At 44.9% G+C, this 15,642-nt stretch overlaps 1 long non-coding RNA gene across 3 annotated transcripts; it reads right to left on the bottom strand.

Moving 5' to 3' along the window:
* Positions 1-2,270: 2,270 nt before the first annotated feature.
* LOC310836828 lies at positions 2,271-12,572 on the bottom strand. 3 transcript variants are annotated; one of them, XR_014560239.1, is made up of 3 exons: positions 12,229-12,572; positions 10,874-11,157; positions 2,271-2,540 (listed from the first exon to the last, which is right to left on the bottom strand). It is a non-coding gene; the product is annotated as an uncharacterized lncRNA (long non-coding RNA). The 3 variants fall into 3 exon arrangements; XR_014560240.1 differs by lacking the exon at positions 2,271-2,540 and adding an exon at positions 6,951-7,552 and having other exon boundaries at positions 11,706-12,572; XR_014560241.1 differs by lacking the exon at positions 2,271-2,540 and adding an exon at positions 6,951-7,552.
* Positions 12,573-15,642: the final 3,070 nt, after the last annotated feature.

Raw genomic sequence — 15,642 nt, 5'->3', positions numbered from 1 at the left:
TGATAGGCTGGAAGATGTGCAGAGGAGGACGACCAAGATGATAAAGGGACTGGAAATCAAGCCTTGTGAGGAATGGCTGAAGGAGCTGGGTATATTTAGCCTGCAGAAGAGAAGACCAAAAGGTGATATGGCAGTCATCTTCAAATAAATGAAGGTCACATGGAAGAGGGAGCAAACTTGTTTTCTGCTGCTCCAGAGGGCAGGACCTAAACCAATGGATTCTGATGGTCAGAGGTGTTTGACAATGGACTCCATCAGAAAGTGGTGGGCTCTCCGTTGGAGGTTTTTAAGCAGAGGTTGGATGACCACCTGTCAGGGATTCTTTAGATGTGATTCCTGCATTGCAGGGAGTTGGACTAGATTATCTTTGGGGTCACTTCCAATTCTACAATTCAATGATGATTCAGAATGTGCCAGTATTGGTAGGATATCCAGCTTCATATAACCAATATGCTTCACTCTAATGCACGAAGGGGTTAATACCATAGAGTAAGCTGTCCTGACGGAATTTGCTAGGTCTCTGCCTCTTACCTTGGGAGGAAGGGTTACCAAACCTTTTTCTTTCACTTCTACCATGTGAGGTCTAAGCTGCATGCTCCAAGGTTACACCATGTGGCTTAAGCAAGCCATCTTTGTTCTTCTATACAAATAATTTAGAAACATTTTATCCAGGCGTGCCAAGTGGTGGGGACTGAGGGGTCTTCAGCCGCCCTCCCCCATTTTTCAGGGTGGGGGCTGGGCTCTCCCCAAATCCTGTGGCCTGCTATGCCTCCTCCTCCCCGCCCAATGTCAAACGGGGAGGAGACCAAACGCGGAGCCCAGCTGAATGTTCTCCATTCCCCACCCAGCACACAAGCACCAGCATCACAGCAGCAGAACACCCACATATTCCAGCTCACGTGCTAGGTATGGAGGAGACAAATCACATGACATGTAACAACGCATCACATGATGCACCCCTGCAATGTGGGGGGCAAGTCGGCGCCCCTGATTTTATCATTTTGGAAAAACCTAAGTTATACTGCTTGACTTTTCTTGCTGCTGCATGGAAAAGCACATGACCTTTGAAGTTTAAGTAAACCATTTTAAACCAAATGTGTGGTCTCTTTCTATGCTAAGGGAAGAGGGGAACTTTGTAAGCAACTTAGAAATGGATATTTTAAAGGTATAACAGCCTATATTTCTGCATTTTACTTTGCTGCATATTTTGCGATTTTAAATCTCGGCTGGGGCTCTCTCACCAAAGAGTACTTGCCCCAAAACTGGATCTAGGAATCCAGGTAACACTCCTTTTTATTTTATTTTATACATTTATTTTATTTTATACTTTTAAACCAAATACAGAACAAAAAACCAACACTATGCTCCTACGTGATTTTTGTGAAATGAGCCGACCTGCTTCCATGTGTTACAGTTATTCGCCAATGAGCTGTGATTAATAAGTGAGTAATTTGCACATCAGGCAATAGGAATCCAGGAGTTCTAAAGTGCTTTTTTCTCTCCTCCTCTTCAGTATTGCTTCTGTCTTATTTTCTAGTAGTCTTTGGAACCTCTGCAATTTGCCCTTTTCCCTTAGCAACCAGGAGGCTTCTTTCCTGACACGGGTTCGTCTGAGATCAGGTACTCCCTAGCATTTCTGCAAATGCTACCACACAATAACTGAAGGTGGGTATTAAAGTATCCTCTCCTCAAATGGCAAGTGCAAAATGTGAAAACTGTACTTTGGTATGTTTCTGGCTGTGCAGGACATAAAGACCCGGCAACTAATAAAGAGTTCACATTCCACATGCAAGGCAGGCGGCACTCTGCCAAGGAGCGACAAACCTTCCCCTATGAATGAAGTAAGATTCCAATTCTCTTTGTTCTGAATTTAAGGCCAATTTAAACAAGAACATGGGAAGCTACTGTATACTGCAGAGTCAGACTAGCGGTCCTACATGGACTAACAGCAGATTTCTAGGGGGTTTAGAGTAGGGGATATTCCCTGCCCTACCAGGAGAACCTACAGGTTGAACCTGAGACCTCCAGCATGCAGAGTAGATACCCTACTATTGAACTAACCAAAACTTTTCCCAAGAAAGAGTAAATTGACTTATGCCCCAATGAACATAGTAATTTTCAAGCTTCTCTGCATTGCAACAGACCACACAGTTGTCCACTCTGGAAATTAAAACCACAGGGCTACTTCCATGCTTTCAATGGAAACATGGAGTGCGATTCATGCAACATGTTGGCGACTAATATACAGAAAAGTAAGCAAGAGGCTGCTGTTTGCCCAATGGGGTCCTTTTACTGGGGGTTGCAGGTAGCACACTCCCAAGGTAGTTTTCCGGGCTTCTTCAGTGGTCTAATCTCAAAGCCTTGAGATGTATATTGATATTCAATTTCATAGAGAATACTATTTCTTGGCTTAAGATCTTGATTACTTGAACTGCCAGGGCGAAACAACTTTATTAACATCCATCTACAACTTCACTAGCATCTCTCGGTATTGTGAACAACATCAAACTTATCTTTTGTTGGTATCTTAATGAACTTACCTAAAAAGATAAAGAAAACAAAAGACTGAGTTAAGCACTTGAAAAATCCATTGAAATCAGACAATTTAAGTTCATCTCAGGTTGGGTAGTTCACAAGTCTCTGTGGCTTTGCATAAGTTTGTGTATTTTTCTCAGAAGATTAATAAAGAATGCATAATTATTTTGATAATTATTGTGTGTATATTAGTTGCCAACATGTTGCATGTTGTACTACTTCTAAAAGCAACACAGGTTGCGTTATGGTATTTTCAATGGAAACATGGCAGGACCTATCATGGCAATTTTTTTGAGAAGGTTTGATCCCACATCAAGTCTTGGTGAAACGAATGCTGCCTGGTCTCTTCTTGGAACAGACCAGCCTTCTGTTTAAATGTTTTGATGTCTGTAGTCAGACAAATGGTGAGCTGGTGCGAGGAAGAGAGATCGTTGCCACCTTCCTCTAAAACAAAACAGAACAGTCCTACGTGAAAGCTGGCCTTTGAGCCAGGAGAGGTTGTGCTGGGAGGCCTTACCACTTCGCTGTGATGTGTCAGAGCAGAGTTCTTCAAAATTACTGACCCACCACCAGGGGAATCCGATTGCAACAATCTATGTGGCAAGCAACCCCTCGCTCATCTGCCACGGAGGCCCTGCGTGGAGAATCTCCAAGCTCCTATGAATAGAGAGCGCTGGATTCAATCTACGGTTCCCCTGAGGACGTGCCTTACAGGAGAAGTGCAGTGATGGGGAGCAGTTCAAGGGGGAGCCGCTTGTGGTAGTTTGTATCCGGGGAACAGGGAGGTGTTGTGTATCGACTCAGACTGCTATTCTATCTGCACTGATTCCCTGACACATAAAATCATAGAATTGTAGAGTGGGAAAGGACCTCAAGGGTCATCCTGTCCAACCCTCCTGCGATGCGGGAATCATAGATAAAAAATCCATGACAGATGGCTATCCAACCTCCACTTACTTTTATTTTATTATTTATTAAATTTGTATACTGCCCTTCATCCATAGATTGCAGGATGGTTCAAAACATAAAAATACAAGATAATAAAAAGCAAAAAATACATTAAAAGTAAGAAAAAAGAATATGCAAATAGCCCCGCCAATGAAGCAGAGCCTGCCACTTTCTGAGGGAGCCCATTCAACAGTCAAAAGGCACTTACAGTTTAGTCAGAATCTCCGTTCCTGTCATTTGAACCCACTGGTGTGGGTTGGGTCCTACCCTCTGGAGCAGCAGAAAACAAGCTTGCTCCATCTTCCATGTGGGAGCCCTTCAGTTACTTGAAGATGGTTATGAAGGCACCTCTAAGCCTTCAGTGTGGTGTAGTGGAAAATAGGGACATTTCAGGATCAAATTAGAAGCCAGGACAGAGCCAGTGGTTAAGAGCGGTAGACTCGTAATCTGGTGAACCGGGTTCGCTTCTCCGCTCCTCCACCTGCAGCTGCTGGGTGACCTTGGGCTAGTCACACTTCTCTGAAGTCTCTCAGCCCCACTCACCTCACAGAGTGTTTGTTATGGGGGAGGAAGGGAAAGGAGAATGTTAGCCGCTTTGAGACTCCTGAAGGGGAGTGAAAGGCGGGATATCAAATCCAAACTCTTCTTCTTCTCTTCTCTTCTCTTGCTAAACATGCCCAAATCATTCCTCAAGGCTTGGTTTCCAGACCCTTTTATCATCTTGGCTGCACACATTCCAGCTTGTGAATATACTTCTCAAACTGTGATGTCAGCTTGGTATTGTTCAAACTGGCTGGCAGCAGCTCTCCAGGGTTTCAGTCCTGCCCTACTTGGGAGATGTCACTGGGGATGGAACCCTGGACCTTCATCATGCAAGACAGATGCTCTACAACTGACATTCACCCTTTCCTCTAAAACTGAAATAAGATTCTAGTCCTCATGTTCCTGAATAAAATACTGTATTAAATAGAGGAAGTCACATTATCCTGAGTCAGAGCACTGGTCCATCTAGCTCACTATTGTCTACACTGACTGACAGTGGTTCTCCAGGGTTTCAGAGACAGAACTATGGCCCCTCCTCCAAAATAAAATAAGATTCTAGTCCTCATCGTTTCTAAATAAAAGCATGATTTAAATAAGGAGCTGTCCTTTGCTGAATCAGAGATTGGTCTATCTAGCTCAATATTATCTACTCTGACTGGCAACAGCTCTCTGGACATTCAGACAGGGTTTTCTCCCAGACTTACATGGAGATGCCATCTGGGATTAAACATGGGACCTTCTGCATGCAAAACAGGTGTCCTCCCACTGAGCTACAGCCATCTTTTCAAATGTATATCCCACCCTTCCTCCCAAATGAGCCCAGGGCTGTTCTTTGTCACTTGTTTATCATGAGGAAAATGTGAAACCTCAAACCTCAACTTTGGAGTTCTAAATTTGTCAGAAATTGATATTTTGGTGCCACAGCTCCTACACTTTGGAACTCCCTGCCTGCTGACACCAGGCAAGTGCATTCACTATACTCTTTTCAGCGTCTGTTTAGGCTAGCCTGCCCAGATGTTTATAAAGCTGATACGAGTTTCAATTTGTTTTTAACCTACTGTTATTTTAACTTTTTGAAAGTATTAAATCGTTGTTTAAATTTTTTCATATTGATATTTTTATTGCTATATATTTTTTGTAAACTGCTTTAAAAAAACCCAAACGGTGTATAAATTTTATGAAATAAATAAGAGAATAAATAAATAAAATTTCCTTCAAAGAATCCTGTAGTCTGTTAAGGGTGCTGGGAATTGTAGCACTGTCAGAGTGGTAAACTACAGTTCCCAATATTCCTTTTTGGTGGGGGTGGGATCCATGTGATTTATATGTGTTTTATGATGTGGACATCATAACAGGGAATCCTGGGTAGACCTGATGTCTACCCAGCCCTGCATTAGGTAACCTATGTTATTTCATTTTCAAATTTTCTGAATCTTGTACAGAATCCTGTACAGGTTAGAGTCCCTTCCCTCTGCCTCTTTTACTCATGCTCTTTACCAACATGCAGGAGACCAGGCATGCTTTGCTGAAACCCTATAAAAACAAAGGCAGGAAAGAGTCTGAAAGCAGCCCTGTGTGCAATAAAATCACATCAAGACCGCCTTCCTTTCCCCCTTCCAGTGTGGTATCAATGCGCACGCATGCTTTGGTAACCCAGAGGATTTAAAAAAAGAAGAAGATGCAAATGAACAGATGGAACGGAAAGATGAGGCAGAACGCCCGTGCCCTAATTCTGGAAATCATTTTAAGAAATTCTCCTAGCTGAACTGGAATCCAGAAGGAAGAAGACAGAAAGCAGACGGGACCATGGGGGAAATAGGGGGATGGAATAGATGGGATAAATTTGCTTGTAATAATGTAAGAACCACTAGTCCATCTAGTGCCGAATCCTCTTTTCACAGTAGCCAACCAGATGCCCCAAAGGGAAATTCACTAGCAGGATTTGAGCACAAGAGCAACTCCCCGTTCCTGTGGTTTCCAGCAAATTATATTCAGAAGTGCTGCTGCCTCCAGCTGTGGAGGCAAAGCATAGCCATCCTGGTGAGCAGCCATTGGTAGCCTTGAACTCCCTAAATTCCCAGACGATGCTTCTGACTGGCCACTGTGAGAACAGGATGTTGGGCTAGATGGGCCTTTGGCCTGATTCAGAAGCGCTCTTCTTACGTTCTTCTTACGGAAAATCAGCATTGAGGGGGAAATGTGCCTATTAGGCAAAAACGCCATACAAAGATGTTTATATTAGGAGAAATTCACACTGAAATGCTGAAAATTTTTCACATGGGCTTAGAGAGAAATTACAAACTGACATGGAAATGTGGAGAACAGAATTTAAGAAAGGAAAAACGAGAAGCAAAACTGGCATATTTGATGGTCCTCGCACAGACTGCCACTGGACCCCCTCTTCATAACCTGCCCCTATCCTGCCTTATACTGTGCCTGATTCTTCTGACGGGCAACAAAGCTTCAGGTAAGGATAAAAATAAAAGCGGCAGTGGGGATACAGAGATAGCATGGTACCTGTTGCAAAATAAGTGGCAGCCCATCATTCCTACCTATCTCTGCTTCATCACACGGTGCTGTGCAGGATATCTTCCTGGTGGATCATACCACCTGTTAATTTCTGTGCAGGGAGGAAACGGCCATTTGGATTTTCTGCCTTGAGTACCAACAGGTCTTGAACCAGCCACCTGCAGATCATTCTTCCAGATGGACTGAGCTGAAATTAACTTGGAGAGAGAAACGGGAAAATTAGGTGGCACCTATTCTTTGAAACTCAGTGCTTGTTGACATTAGGCAGCTACACTCACTGTTGATGTTATTTATTTTATTTATGGATTTCATAAAATGTATAAGCACATAGCTTGATGTTAAAAAAAAAACACAACCCACCCAAAAATCAAACCCTCAAAGCAGCCTGCAAAAAACATAAAGCAATAAAATTATGAATAAGGAAAAGGAACAACCATAATGTTTTAAATTCAAAAAGTTAAAGTAGCAAGAGACTAGAAGCAGATTAAAACTCACATCAACTTTCTAAGCACCTGTGCAGGCTTGCCTAAACAAAAATGTTCTTAGCAGGTGCTGAAAAGAGTACTGTGAAGGTACCTGCCTAATATCAATAGGCAGGGAGTTCCAAAGTATAGGTGCTGCCAAGCTGAAAGATGTTGACAAGTTTTAATCTTTTTAACGGTTAGTTTTAATTATTTCTAAATGTCTAAATTATTTTTAACCACTTCTGATAGATAATTTTAATATTTATCGTAATGTGCTTAGAGGCTTTACTACAATCAAGCCAAGGTAATTCATTTTTCTCTCATTGTGGCTGATCAGAAGAGCAGGACCACAAGGGGTGGCACCCCTGGCTCTCAGTCCAAAACCTAGATGCGCCCACAGGGGTCTAGGAAGTTTGGCAACCCAAGATTGGGAGAGGGAAGTTGCATGATGTTCCTGTAAAGCTGAAGCTGTCTCTGTGCTTGCACCCTTCCAAAATCTGTTCAGCTGAATGTCTGCCAGCCGTTTCATGAGGCTACAGCAAAGCAAGGAAGAGAAAAATGCATATCGTTGTCCCTCTCTTTCAGAGCAGTTGAAAGGTGCTCCTCTCCTTAAACTTCCTCACCCCTGCTGGCCATTAGAAGAACTTGTAGCTAATAACTTGTGTCCGAGTTTGCTTAGTTCCTCCTCCCTTCTAAATCTCTTTTCCCTTTGTGCCTTGTCTTTTAAGATTGCATGTTTGTTCTTTCCCCTGATCTGTAAGTGGAAACTTTTGGCTGAAGAAGGGGGTGAATAATGCCCCCTTTTGGCCAGTTTGCCACCTCAATACAATCCCATGCATGGTTTCTTAGAAGAAAGACCAATGGGGTTTATCCCAACTAAGCATCTAGGTGATGGGTCTAGATATTTTTGGGCTCCAACTGCCATCAACCCCAACCAGGGGTGATGAGGGCTGGAGGATCACAGATTAGCCTCCGCAGCTATTATGACTGCAGACTTCTTAAGCCTGCACTACACATCCAGTAGGATGAGGTTATTGGTAGAGACCTAAGTGATAAGGTAGACTATACCCTTTCTAGCTGGTGGGGACAACGGCAATTTTTTATGTTCCCTCTTGGACCCAAACAACAAAACTCCCTGCTAGTAGAAAGCTAGCACATGTCAGAAAGGCAGGAAGATTCTCCAATCCTGTATTCTTCAATCATTTCAAATACAGGATCCATATTCAACTGAAATGTAAGACCATAAGAAAATAATGGTTGCTGGATCAGGCCAAAGGGGGCCCATTTTGGTGGGAAATCTGCAAGCAGGACCCGAGCACAAGAGCACTCTCCCCTCTTGTAATTTCCAGCAACTAGTATTCAAAAACATTGCTGTCTCCAACCATGGAAGTAGAGTGTTGACATTGCAGCTAGTAGCCCTCAGCCAATCCACTTTTAAAGCCATCCAGGCTGGGGGCCATAATTGTCTCCTGTGTGAGAGATTTCCATACTTTTTAAATCATTGCCACTCACTTCAATCAGGCTGTATTGAGGTCCTGGCCCAGGAGTTGAAGAGTGATGTGGACCCTATCTTATTCCCTTTCCTGCTAGCTTTCTATTTGCAATGAGTTGGTGTGATTTACAGTCATTGTTGCCAACTCAGATATCTAGTATGCTGGTGTGTATTTCGTTCATGACTGGTTTTAATTTTCTGAATGTTTTAACTGTTTTTACTAAATAATTCTATTGTTTTATTCTTTTTGTAAACTGTTTTGAGGCATTTATTTATTGAATTTATATCCCCCTCCCTTCTATGGAGCTCCAGAGACTCTCCTCCTCCTCGTTTAATCCCCACAACAACCCAGCAAAGTAGGTTAGGCTGAGAGTGAGCAAATGACCCCCACTGACCTTCGTAGCCAAGCGAGGAGATTCCAACTCCCAAGTCCTAGCCTGGTGCTCTAACCACCACACCAAACTAGGTAGCTTTCAAAAGATTATTCTTTGTTTTCTACCATCAAGCAGTATATAAATTTTGTGAAATAAATAAAAAAAATTAATGAATGTGTGGGAGGGTGTTTATAAAGGTGAACCTTCCTCCAGCAAGCTCCAAGTGGTACAGTCCCTTCTAGAGCCCCAGCACAAAGGAACTTAACCACTTCTTGACCAGAAGCCAAGCAGGGCTTTTAAATCTAGTGGACTGTTCTGCAGATGAAACCAGGGCAAACTTTTGGAGGTGTGGGAGGCAAGCAGCTGGACTGCGATGGAGGGAGCCAAGGCTGCTCAGTTTGGGAAGGTTTTCTGTGAGGGAGGGAAGAGGCAGAGAGAGGGGAACAGCCGTGTTCAGTGGAAAGGAATGTCCTCCCGGGATGGCTCGGCTGAACCTCAGCCAAGAGTCCCTGTGAAGCCAGTTCTTTTCCAAGCCTGCAACCTCAGGCTGTGTGTGTGTGTTTTAAGGAGGAAAGAAAAGCACACAACTTTGTTTCTTTCTCTTTCGAAAATTTTCATGACTCTTCTGGAAATGTTCTTCCACACACCCCAATGTGGCTCACACACCCCACATGTGTGAGTTTCCAGGAGAGGGCAGGAGGGAGCAGTCCCCCCCCCCCAATAAACCATAAACCCCAGCTCCCCTCTCCTTTTTTAAAGAGGTAAGTTTCTAGCATTTGTAGAAGCTGAGGTATGAGGCAAAACATGCAGGCAGCAATCTCATTTGTTGTGAGAGAAATTAGCACTTTCCATAGTTTACATTTATTTATTATTTAATGTTTGTGTTGTTTTACAGTGGTACCTCGGGTTAAGTACTTAATTCGTTCCGGAGCTCCGTTCTTAACCTGAGGCACCACTTTAGCTAATGGGGCCTCCTGCTGCCGCCTCGCCGCCGGAGCACGATGCTGTTCTCATCCTGAAGCAAAGCTCTTAACCTGAAGCACTATTTCTGGGTTAGCAGAGTCTGTAACCTGAAGCATATGTAACCTGAAGCGTATGTAACCTGAGGAACCTGTATTTTATTTACAAAATGTATATCCCTTTTTCTCCCAAGGCGCTCATTGTGGCATATGTGGTTATCACCCTCATTTAATTCCCACAATCACCCTGTGTGGTAGGTTCGCATGAAAAAAGGCTGAAGGTCAGGGCTGTAGCTAGGGGGTGGTAAGGTGAGCCCCTGCCAGGGGCGCAGGTGATTGGGGGGCACAAAATCAGCTAAAAATATGCTCATAAATATAAATATTGATTTTTGCCTCATAAGAAATGGTTTTAAATAGAGGGTGAATTGAATGGGTGTAGGGGAGGGGGTTGGAGGGGAGGCAGAAAGAAGAGCTAATTTGTCCGTGGCTAGGGGGCGCAATGTGGACGGTTCTGCCAGGGGCACAAGATCACCTCATCTATCCCATCCCTGGAAAAATTCCGGTGGGCACCCAGATAAGCCTACTGAGTCCTCCCCAGTAAATGGGTCTAAAAAAATATCACAGCTGAGGGTTCAAACCAAAGTGTGTCTAACCAAGAGGTTAGGCCTCAGACAGGGTAGGGCAAAGGGAGCATTTTTCGCACCCCCTGTGAACCCCCATCCCCATATTTCATATATACAGAGAGAGAAAATTTATAGGATTTATAGAAGCTGAGATGTGAGGCAAAATACATAGGCCATATTCTTACTGTAATTTGTTTTGTGAGAAACTAGCCTGCTCTCCTCGCTTTCAGTATTTTGATTCACCCCCCCTCCCCTCAAAAAAATCCCATGGAGCCAATCCAAAGGTGCTTGCAGACTAGGGGTGGTTGTGGCTATTTCTTAATACAGCAAATAGGTTGTCACAATCTTGCAAACGAGTTGTAGGGTGCAGTTTTGGGGGGCCATACAAGCTGCATAGCCTTCTTACCTTTAAAGCACATTTCTGCCCCCCGAAATCCTGGGGACTGCAGTTTGTGCCTCAAGAGAGAGAGCTACCATTCCAACACCCTCAACGAATTGCAGTTCCCAGGATTTGAGGGGAGGTATGCTTTGAGCATGCTTTAAAGGGAATGTACACAGTCTCAGAGTAGAACCACTGAAGTTAATGGGCATGACTAAGCTACATATGCTACTTTCATTGGGTCTGCTCTGTGAAAAACATGGTGGTCATTTGTTTCATTTGTTGGATTCCCCCATCAGGAAAGTTTAAATCTGGTTTAACAGAGAGGAGCAGGGTAGACAAAATACAGGGTGGTGAATAATTTCTGTGCATGAGAAGCACTGACCCCATAATAAGCCACAACCTGGAAAGATCATAGGGTGGTATTCAATGCTAGAGATGATCCATTGAAGTTAATGGCCATGACTACTTTAGGCCCATTTATTTAAATGGGTCTACTGTGAAGAGGATGTAGTTGAAGGCAATCCATAGAAATGAATGGACCTTCCTCCAAAATAAGACAAGGTTCCAGACCCCATGGTACAAAATAAAGGGGTGACTTACGTGAGAAACTGCCTCATACTCAGTTAGATCCATCAGTCCACCTAGCGCAGTACAATGGTACCTCAGGTTAAGTACTTAATTCGTTCTGGAGGTCCATTCTTAACCTGAAACTGTTCGTAATCTGAAGCACTACTTTAGCTAATGGGGCCTCCTGCTGCCGCCAGAGCACGATTTCTGTTCTCATCCTGAAGCAAAATTCTTAACCCGAGGTACTATTTCTGGGTTAGCGGAGTCTGTAACCTGAAGCGTATGTAACCTGAAGCGTATGTAACCCGAGGTACCACTGTATTATTTGCACTGAGAGGCAGCAGCTCTCCAGGGTTTTGAAAGCTGGGTCTGTCTCCCAGTCCTACTTGGGAGGCTGAACCTGGAACAATCTGTATGCAGATACTCTACCCACTAAGCCATGCCCCCTTTCCCCAAACCCGAAGAGCCCGCTGGATCAGGCCAATGGCCCATCTAGTCTAGGATCCTGTTATCATAGTGTCCAATCTGATGCCTGCAGAAACTAATGCCTGCGGTTCGTTTGCACTGTGAACCGCTCTGAGACCTCTAGGTATAGGGCGATATATAAATTCAATAAATAATAATAACTTAAGCAGGACCTGAGCGTAACACCTCTCCCCTCTTATGGCTCACAGCAATGGTTATTCGGAAAAATTGTTGCCATTAACCTTGGAGGCAGAGTGTCATGGTTAGTAGCCACTGATAGCCCTAGTTGTTATTTTTTTATAAAAACCCTGCATAAATCCCCCTCCTCCGCGGGTTCGAATCCTGACCTCTCCCTTCGCGTCCCCAGCTCCGCGAGTGTGTTTGTGTTTATTCCTGCTCTCTCCCTTGAAGTAATCCACACACCAGCTGCCTGCCTGCCTGCCTCTCTCCCCCTTCTCGTCCTCCGTCTCCTTCCACCCCCCTCCTCCGTTTTTTCTATAACTCAAAAGCTTGTCAGCCTAGTTCCAGACTACTGGCGCCAACCTTCTCTCCGGGAAGGGGAAGAAGAGAAGCGGGAGGGAGGGGAGAAAAGGCTCCTCCACATGAACGCACATCAAACCAGCCCTTTATCTCCCCGGAATGCTTTTCAGCTGCACTTTTCCTTCTCCCTCCACCCCCCGCCCTCCTTAAACCTCCCCCTACCCCTGCAAAAATAAAATACCATTGCTACCCTTAATGAAGGAGGCTGGAAAGGAGAATATTATATATGCGTCTGTCTGCGTGCAGAGTGTGTGTGTGTGTGTGTGTGTGTGTGTGTGTGTGTGTGAAGTGAGTCTACTCGGAAGTAAAGGGGTTGTTGCTTTGTAACGGGGTTGGCTCCGCTGGAAGGGCTTGCAAGCCTAAATAAATAGCGGGTGGAGAAACGGGGGGGGGGTGGAATAGAAAACACCCAAGCAAACACGGCATCTATTATTTATCCAGGCGATTAATTATTGAAGGCGCTGTGGGGGGGGGGGCACAGAAAAATAGGTGTGTGTTGGAGGGAGGGGGAGATGCAGAAAGTGCATGCAAGCCCTGGGAATAGGGAGAGAAAGGAAATAAAATGGGGGTGTTGTTTTGCAAAGACAATGAAGGGCGCTGAGCCAACATCCCCACCCCACAGAGAAACCCCTCCCGCCAACTCCATACAGGAAGGAAGGGGGGTTATCACACAACTCAAGTTTGCGAAAGAGATCCAGATTATTTTTTATGGGGGGGGGGTGGAGTCCACAGTTGACTTTTCATTTCCCAAAGCGGGCTAATCCTCTCCCCATTACCACTATAGGGGGTGTTTCATGCAAGACTCCTACTTCTGGAGGAATGACTTTCCACTTTTTCTGGAGCAGGGGAGAGGGGGGGTGCTCAAAGAAGAGTGTTGGATTTTATTGGATCGGAGACTCCAGGTTCTCAAATTCTTGCTTGGGTCTGAAGCTCCCAACTGGTTTGATCATGGTCTACTCAGAAGTAAACAATGAAACTTTATTTGCAGTAAAGTGCGGGGTAGGCTTGCAACCTAAGTGACCTTGCTGCTCGCCCCCCCCCCCCCGGTAATATATAGGATTGGTACTCTTAACAGCAAATGACATAGGAGAGGGGGGCGTGTGTAACCCGCTTCTCTCCCTGCTGTGGAATCGCTCTGGATCACCCCTTCCAAAAAGCATCTGTTACCTCTGGAGAGGTTCTAAATGTGTATTTAAACCCAAGTTTAGGAGTGGGAGAGCAGGAAGTGGAAGAGATGACCTCCCTGAAAGCTGTTTTCCGGAAGTGGGTTGAGCTAAAGGGGTTTAAACATACATGAAAATGGGGGACAGGACCAGGAAAATATTGGGCGGTGGAGACATGACAGGTGGGGAAAGGGTTATATACCCCTTCCTCCTGCCTTAAAATTGCCCCCTCTCAGCTTTCTCCGTGTGCCTTTGTCTCCAGGGGTTCCAAATGTGTAAATAAATACGTTTTAGAAGTGGGGGTGCAAGAACTGGAACAGATGGGGAATGGAGAAAGGACAGACAGGAATTGCCCTATCTTGAAGAAGCTTTCCTAAAGTAGCCTTCTTTGCAGGGTTTAAAAATGAGCCTCCAAGCACAAGTTTAGAAGTGGGGGAGCAGGAACTGGAAGAGATGGGATAATGGAGAAGCAACAAATGTGGGGAGAATGCACCCCTTCCCCCTATTTCTCTCAAAGTGGCTCTGGTTTTTGCAGGCCTGGCGCATAACCTTTTGTGCAAAAGAAGCCACATCCAATATTCTGCCCACTTTGCCCCACCCACCACTGGCATGTGGCCCCCAGAGGGTCACCAATGACAGAATGTGGCCCTCCAGTCTGGAAATCCCCTCCTGCTCGATGCAGTATTTGTGGAATTTCCCAGAGGCACATAACCAGGAAATAGGGACAAGGGTGGCACTGTGGGTTAAACCACAGAGCCTAGGGCTTGCCGATCAGAAGGTCGGCGGTTCAAATCCCCGTGACGAGGTGAGCTCCCATTGCTCGGTCCCTGCTCCTGCCAACCTAACAGTTCGAAAGCACGTCAAAGTGCAAGTAGATAAATAGGTATTGCTCCGGCGGGAAGGTAAACAGCGTTTCCGTGCGCTGCTCTGGTTCGCCAGAAGCGGCTTAGTCGTGCTGGCGACATGTATGCTGGCTCCCTTGGCCAATAAAGCGAGATGAGCACCACAACCCCAGTCGGCCACAACTGGACCTAATGGTCAGGGGTCCCTTTACCTTGACTGTACTCAGACTGATCCCACAGACTGAATCTTAACCAGCCATTCATTGTATGAAGACTTGCAGTTTAAAACACCACAAAGAGGCATTTGCTTTCTCATCTGTGAAATGGGTTCAACTGATCCACCTTGCAGAACTGTTGTGAGGAATATAAAAACCGAAAAGATTAATTGTGCTTGGAGAGTTCAGAACTCCCATGGCAGGGAACACACCTGGTTCCTGTTGTTGGTTTCACTTTTCTCCTCTCCGCATCAAATGCAGGGAGCAGGGATTTGATTCAAGGGAGCACATCTTCCAACCCAAAAGACCTCCTGTGACCTGAATAGGCTCACCAAATTTCATTTCAATCACTTGACATCCACAGGAGCACACCCACCAACATTTGGAACAGGAGACTTGGACAAACAGGGCAAAGATGTTTGGCCAATTAAAATTTGGGCCACCACATTCAGACATGAGGCGTCTGAATGGGGCTGATTCAGACAGTGTGTGTGTGTGTGTGTGTGTGTGTGTGTGTTTTCCTTCCCAAGACAAAGTGGAAGATTAATAATTTCAAGCTGAAAAATCCAAGTGAGCATTTGCAGGAAATTTATTTTCTCTTTTAAAAAATCAGATCAGCTCTGGAGTTAGGAAGTATCTAAGTGTCCTGCTTAATTTCTCTACCACTGCTACCACATTCACCTTCAGACAGGCGATCAGATCTTAGCAGCCGAGAAGAAAACTGGTGGGAAAGTGGGGGTTGGTTTGCTGGTTCAGAAAAAGCTTTTCTGAGCCTTGAGAAAAGACTCCAAGGAGAAGATAGAAGGAAAGTCAGCTTGACAAGCTGGGGTGGGGGGAGCGAGCACGAGGTACATAATGTATTCCAGACATGCATGGCAGAAAGCCCAGGAAGAAGGAGCAAAATGAGGGGGGGTGGGAGAGAGATGGCTAAGAATTTGCCATGGTTGTGGAAGGAAAGAGAGCGAGCCGATTCCAATTGTAGCTCTTTAATAGGTGCTCAG

This window comes from Podarcis gaigeae, assembly GCF_964106915.1.
Source record: "Podarcis gaigeae genome assembly, chromosome: Z".
Taxonomy (NCBI): domain Eukaryota; kingdom Metazoa; phylum Chordata; class Lepidosauria; order Squamata; family Lacertidae; genus Podarcis; species Podarcis gaigeae.
Note: the sequence above shows the minus strand (reverse complement) of the source record. Positions and strands in the feature narration are given on the sequence as shown.